The sequence below is a fragment of the Capsicum annuum genome, chromosome 5 (assembly GCF_002878395.1).
Source record: "Capsicum annuum cultivar UCD-10X-F1 chromosome 5, UCD10Xv1.1, whole genome shotgun sequence".
Taxonomy (NCBI): Eukaryota; Viridiplantae; Streptophyta; class Magnoliopsida; order Solanales; family Solanaceae; genus Capsicum; species Capsicum annuum.
In genome coordinates, this window is record NC_061115.1 from 200,115,385 (window position 1) to 200,122,399 (window position 7,015).

Genomic DNA, 7,015 nt, shown 5'->3' on the forward strand with positions numbered 1-7,015 from the left:
AAAGATTAACCATTATCGGGTTTAACTTTTTCAAATTCAATAACCCTGTTAATGACTTAAATTTCTTTCGAATATCTAAAAAAATTGGCTACTCATCCCATGAGTCACAATTCACATATACAAACTATGCGAAGGGCTAAAATATGGGAGATGAGAAAATTTTATTAACGATCGGGAGGGTCGTTACATCAGATACAAATTAAACAATCGTTCGTCCCCGAACGAGCAAACCAGAGACAAGAAGGGAAAATAAGAAATTATCAGAATCATCAAAAAGATATGGATACTTGCTACGCATGTCTGCTTCGGTCTCCCAAGTAGCCTCCTCAATAAGATCATTCTTCCATTGGACCTTCACAGACTCAATCTTCTTAGTCCACGACTTATGGACAACCATATACCTAGCTAAGACTATGCGTGCCCCTACCTCCCTAGACTCGGAAGGTTCACTCAGCATACAATAACACAAGACATATTCTTCACCCATATTATGCAACTTTCCTATACCAGCCGATAAATATAGGTGCATACTGGTGATAGGCAATGCACCAGCAGGAATAAATGCAAAGTACACAATCAATATCACAACTCATCATAACTATCCTCATCAGGACCATCACTATCGTAATCAATCTCCGGCCTTGCCGGATATCAACATATCATAAATATATCTTCTGACCTTGCTGGGTATCAACATTATCACAAAAGTATCCTCCGGCCTTTCTGGGTGTCAACATATCATCATAATAGTCATTACCAAATAAAATACACTAAAATATTCATAAAAATATTCATATCACCATAGAATATGTATCTAGTCAATACTTACCAACTACTCTCTATTAGCTAACCAACACTTATTATAATAGAATCACTAGTTCGCTAGTCATCATATAACCTCTAGTTATTAGCCTAAACATTATCCTTCACATAATCTTTATTCCTGGGATAGAAACTAACCACTATTTATTTAATAGCCAACATCTAACATCGAGTCAAGGTTTATCACTAGATCAAAACCTCCATTTATCAACCATTCATTATTATCAACTAATCATCCTATATTCGTTAATCATTACTAGACAACACATTACTATTGGTCATCAAACCACCTTTTATTAACTGACATCATTCATTATCTAACCATCTTTTACCAACTAATCCTTGCTTAGCTATTTATTAATTAACCATTTAGCAACTATTCAAATTTATTAACTAGTCACCTCTTACTACCAAAATATTTTATTATCTAGCCTCATTAACACACAACTCCTCATTTATCAAGTAATCAATATCACAAACTTAGTCATCAATACCAACTAATCTTCACCTATGCTAGATCCGACCTCACCATAAGTCATGCATTAACCATCGCTAGCTACCATGTTTCAACTAAGAAAAAATCATTAACTATTACGTTAGATTCCTAGCCATCACTAATATCCAATTAATAAAGTCGTAAGCAACATACCATAGCTTCCTTTGTCCCATACGGGGGATATGCATACAAACATATATACATTCACAAACTATAATCATATCTCTTACAATGATAAACACTTCTAAGATAATCAATCATTATCATTACAAGGCCCTTGGTCTATTAATTTATCCAGAATAGTCACAACATCATAATCACGACCTTATACCCATATACATATCCAAAACTCATATCAATAATCATATTTAGAAGCTATAGCATATCTCTAATCATCTCACATATAGGAGGTATCTCACATATTGAAGGCATAATGCAGATAGATATGTAATCTTCTATAGGATATCTTATATCGATAGGTCATACATCATGACTACGAGGAATATCACCTCTCTAGGAAAATGCATATCTAAGAGGAAATAACATCTCTATAGACCATATAACGTATCTAGGAGGAATATCATCTCTAAATGCCCAATATCACTTCCACAGGAAGTATCATAACTATAACTCATAACCCATAATCCGAGAACATCAATACGAGTTACCAAGTTACAAAGTAATCTTATTTTAAGGTTTACTAGCCTCATCTATGTCTAACGTCCGCAACTAAGTCTACAAAACTTAACAAAAGTTTAGGCTTAAGTGGGTCAGACGATCCCACTTCTAATCCTTAGTTTCCATAATTAGGCACACTATGCCCTAAATTAGGATAAGAAATCTAGTTCATCTTCTCGAAGTCAAGTAAGCCATATTCAACCCTAAGATAATTGCTTCTACTAGAAACAAGTTACTCAAGTGAACTCTACCCAACTTACGATATCAAGACTACCACACTAGTCCAATAAGGCTAAATATACAAATCACGCTTCAAATACTAAAACCACCTCCCAAACCTAGGTTTACATCATAACTACGCTACAACTAATCTAAACTAGAGAGAAAAATCAATAGGATTCAAAAGGGGTATAAACATGCCATTTTACAGATCCACAAAATTAGAGCCTACAATATATTATCCTCCACAACATTGTTAATATCCATCTAATTATCATACCTAAACCACTCAACAAGAAATATTTACCAAGCATAACTCAAGGAAAGATTAATCATGCCATTTAATAATTCATTTATTCTCCCATTCAGGATCATCCTTAATTATTTTATGAATGTAACTAAGCCATTTGATTTTGCATTGCCACTATCATAGAAATTACTATCATCTAAAAGTGTCATATACAACCAACTATGTGGGATATGTAAATGTATAATTCAGCCACAAGGTCAAGTCATTAACAATTTATCTTCTTAAAATTTTACCTAGTGCATAAATCCACAACTACAACTTATGTCTTGACAAACACTAACTCAATGTTTTTCAACGACAAACACTTCATGGTTAAGGCAAACCTCTCTTATATCACCAACACCAATTTAAGATATACAGAGTTATTCTTATTTCTACCTAACAATAGTTTTATTACGAACTTTACTTAACTCTTAATCATCTTAAGAGTGGTCCCCACACCACTAGCACATAAGCAAGGCCAAACAAAATAAATTGATTATAGTTCATTGATAGTCTCATCACCAATATCACATTCCAGATAAGTCATCAATCAAATTCTATAGGTATCTGCAACCTCTACTAGTTTTTATCACTTTTATTTAAAACTCATTATTTTGCCAAGCATTAAGAATTAGTTCACATAAGGAACTCAAAGATAATGTCACTTAGCTAGTCCTCACAAGGAATCCATTATAATTTTAATAATAGAACTCCAAAAAAATTCTAAACACAATCTCAATGATCGGGCCACACAAGGATCCCCGATAATATCAAATAATTGAACTACACAAGGATCCATCCACAACATCATTAACAAGAATCTCTCGTTACCGAAAAACACATATCACCTTAGTTTTTTATTCATGTCACTTTTCCACTATCTTTTCTTAACATCATATTCTCATATCATTCTTTCAATTCTTATACCAACAATCTCATCAGTATAATAGTACCAAAAATAAGTAAGAACCATAGAATTTCTAGTTTCACAATAACAAGAAATCAAATAATTTCATCATATTTATAAAAAAAAAACTTCATCAATTTTTATCACTTAATGACTTAAAAAAAATTAATTCACAATAATGACAAAAATCCAGCAACACAAGTTTAGCCAAATATCAAACACAAGCAATCAATAAGTTCACAACTTTCACAAGTCTTTACCTATTAACAATAACTTTTACAACTTATTAATAGATACCAATCGAAATCTCCAAGATTTTTATTCAAAATTATTAAGATACTAACTGGAATTGTCTAGATATCAATTGGATTCAATCTAATAGTCCAAGATTAGGATGGAACGATGGAGAGAAAGAAAGAAAAATGACTTCTACTTGCCTCATAGTCTTACGAAGATTAGGTATGGGGCCCTACACACTAATCTACAGAACTCTACTTGACATTGCTCTTATTAACAGATACCAATTGAAATCGCCAGATACCAATTGAATTCAAGTAATAGCTTGTAAGAAAGAAGAATTTGAATTTTCCTAGTGTCCAATAGCCTCTTGAAGAAAAGTACAGATATCTCTGTACCGTTCCGCAAGATTCTACTAGACATGTTCTTGTATGACGAGATCGACAAACCTAGGACTTTGATACCAACTTTGTCACGACCCAAATGGCCATGAGTGACACCCACACTAATCTTCCTGTGGGAGAACCATCTAAATTGAACCATTACCCTTTCACTTAGTCATTATTAAGATGATATTATCATAAAATTGACATAATACAATAATTCAGGACTAATTATTATTAATGCGGAAGTCAAATAAACTACTTACTAAAATTTCCAAGACCTGAAGGTCATTGTACAAGAACTACTAACAAAGATCATGTCTAAAAAGATATTCATAAATAAAGTAAGTAAAGAATGTTTCATTGCCCAAAAGATGGACAAGAACAAATAAGATGACCCATGCCAGCCTGGAGATGGAGTGCCAACCCTTGGATCAAGATCTGCTATCGAACTCTAGAGATGAGATCAGGTATGAGCCTCTAGAATAATTTCTGCACTCAATAAAAGAAGAGTACAGGGTAGTATCAGTACAAACCACTATGTACTAGTAGGTATCATAGGCAAACTCAATTTAATAGCATGTACACAACATAAATTAGATAACAAGTAGACAGACATTGTCACATAATAAATACTCAATGAATCAACAATACAACAATAACAGGTCAAACAGTACTCACAAATAAGCCAAATAACCATCAAGAGCATCAACCATACTGTAAACATCAACAGAATCAACATAAATACGTACACACATGCTATGGGACTTATTTTTTCCCAAATAGTCATGACCTGCAGGGAATAATCTATGTTCATGTATCGTACCAGCGTGGTACCCGATCCAACATAAATATAAATGTACCGGCATGGTACTCGATCCAACATAAATATAAACGTACCGGCATGGTACTCGATCCAACATAAATATAAACGTACCGACGTGGTACTCGATCCAACATAAATATAAACGTACCGGCATGGTACCTGATCCAACATAAATATAAACGTACCGGCGTGGTACCTGATCCAACATAAATTTAAATGTATCAGCATAGTACCCGATCCAACATATATATAAACAAGTATTATCAATATCAATTTACACAACGTCATAACATACAACAGAATGTACCAAGTTTACAAGTACACTTAAAAGTCATAAGACAATTCCATCAAGTAAAATTTCAATAATCATTTATACACGCATTAACAGTCTAAACATCAACAATTTCAAGCATATCTAAATACTAATTAACAAGTATATAATTTAGGAGCATACACATAATTAAATTAAGTCTAAAGTCCAACTAAACTATAACCTACCTCAACCAACGAATCTGAATATCACTAGTCCACAAGTGCCCTATTCTTCCTCACAAATTTAGAATGTTCAAAATCTGTTCAAATACATATAACCCTCATAAGAGTACGAACGAGCATGTCGAATTTCAACTAAAATGGGTTATTATTTGGCCCCAAGTCAAGAATATTCACTCTAAAAATTCTAAACCTAAACCCCCATAATCAAAATTGTGGCATGAACATGTCTAGAGTTATTACTCGGCTTATTTCTAATTTATATTATCGAGTATTGATGACAACCTCAAGTTTAAGAACGCTGTTAAGGGTCATGCATGAATTAACTGAGAGTTTAGGATTCTGCACACTTAAATTCCCTAAGAACATAACCTTGGCATTAGGATATCTAATGATTGGCTAATAATTACTTTCATCATTACCCATTCATTATTTTTTTATTCAAATTGGCTTCAAAACATACACCAGAAACCTTCAAAAAGACTAATCACAAAGATCACTTTTTACCTTATCCAAGAGAACAACAAGCATGCATGGTATTACTATATATATATATTTGACGTATGCGTACTGTATGTTCGCCCTAGTTGAAGAATAGTCTACAAGTTTAACAACAAAAATAATTGTTTTCTGGTTTTCAAGTAGAGCACAATCAATTTATAAATGATTAGGATAAAGTAACTACTATATGTATAAACTTACATCAATTTCCTCTATATCAGGTATGCCTTTACTTATAGGCAATTATTATTACTGTAGTTAACACCTTACCTAAAGCTCGTTGATGCAGCCATAGTTCTCGCCTTTTTTTTCTCCTTCCGTTCTTGCTTTTCCTCCAAAGAAATTAACCCTATTAACTGAAAGTCCTTTCACGTAATATCTGATGGTAAAAGGATTGTGGTTTTAACCCATTGAACCATTAGTTTCACTAATCATCTAAAATATCCTAAACTTTTAATAAATACTCAAAATTTATTTCAAAAACCTCATAAACATAAATCAATTATGTATATTAACTAAAAAGTACATTCCGGACCTATTGAAAGTATTACTACACTAATTCGAGGTCATCTTGATAAAAGATTAACCATTATCGGGTTTAACTTTTCCAAACTCAACAACCCCATTAATGACTTAAATTTCTTTTGAATACCACAAAAATTGAATAATCATCCCATGAGTCATAATTCACATATACAAACTACGCGAAGGGCTAAAATATGGGAGATGAGAAAATTTCATTAACGACCGGGAGGGTCAAGCCTCCCCACGAGGTGTATCGACCATTTCTCATGCCTAAAACTTTTTTTTAAGTTCCGTAACTCATTCCAAATATTTTCAATTGATTTAAAGGTCCATGACTTCGTTTTCATGGTTGAAATGGTATAAGGAACTATACGAATATGATGGAACTCGTAGGGTGTTACAAGTATGTTTTTCAATTCAACATTCTATACTATAAGTCTAAGACCACAAGATTTAAATGTACATACATCTTTCATCTCATATTTCTTGGTACCATATTAAAAATAGTTGTTTCAATTTATAAAATCAAGAGAAATATATTTTTTTAATTCTATACTTAGTAGTAAATAACTATATAAATGAAGAAAGAGATGGGAATTTTTTTTGGGTATTTTGTCATTCAAGAATACATATATAT

The 7,015-nt window shown here is 32.6% G+C and overlaps 1 long non-coding RNA gene across 1 annotated transcript; it reads right to left on the reverse strand.

Annotated features, from left to right (window-relative positions):
• Positions 1-4,423: 4,423 nt before the first annotated feature.
• Positions 4,424-6,210, reverse strand: LOC124898985. The gene is made up of 3 exons (XR_007056127.1): positions 6,124-6,210; positions 5,009-5,056; positions 4,424-4,526 (listed from the first exon to the last, which is right to left on the reverse strand). It is a non-coding gene; the product is annotated as an uncharacterized LOC124898985 (long non-coding RNA).
• Positions 6,211-7,015: the final 805 nt, after the last annotated feature.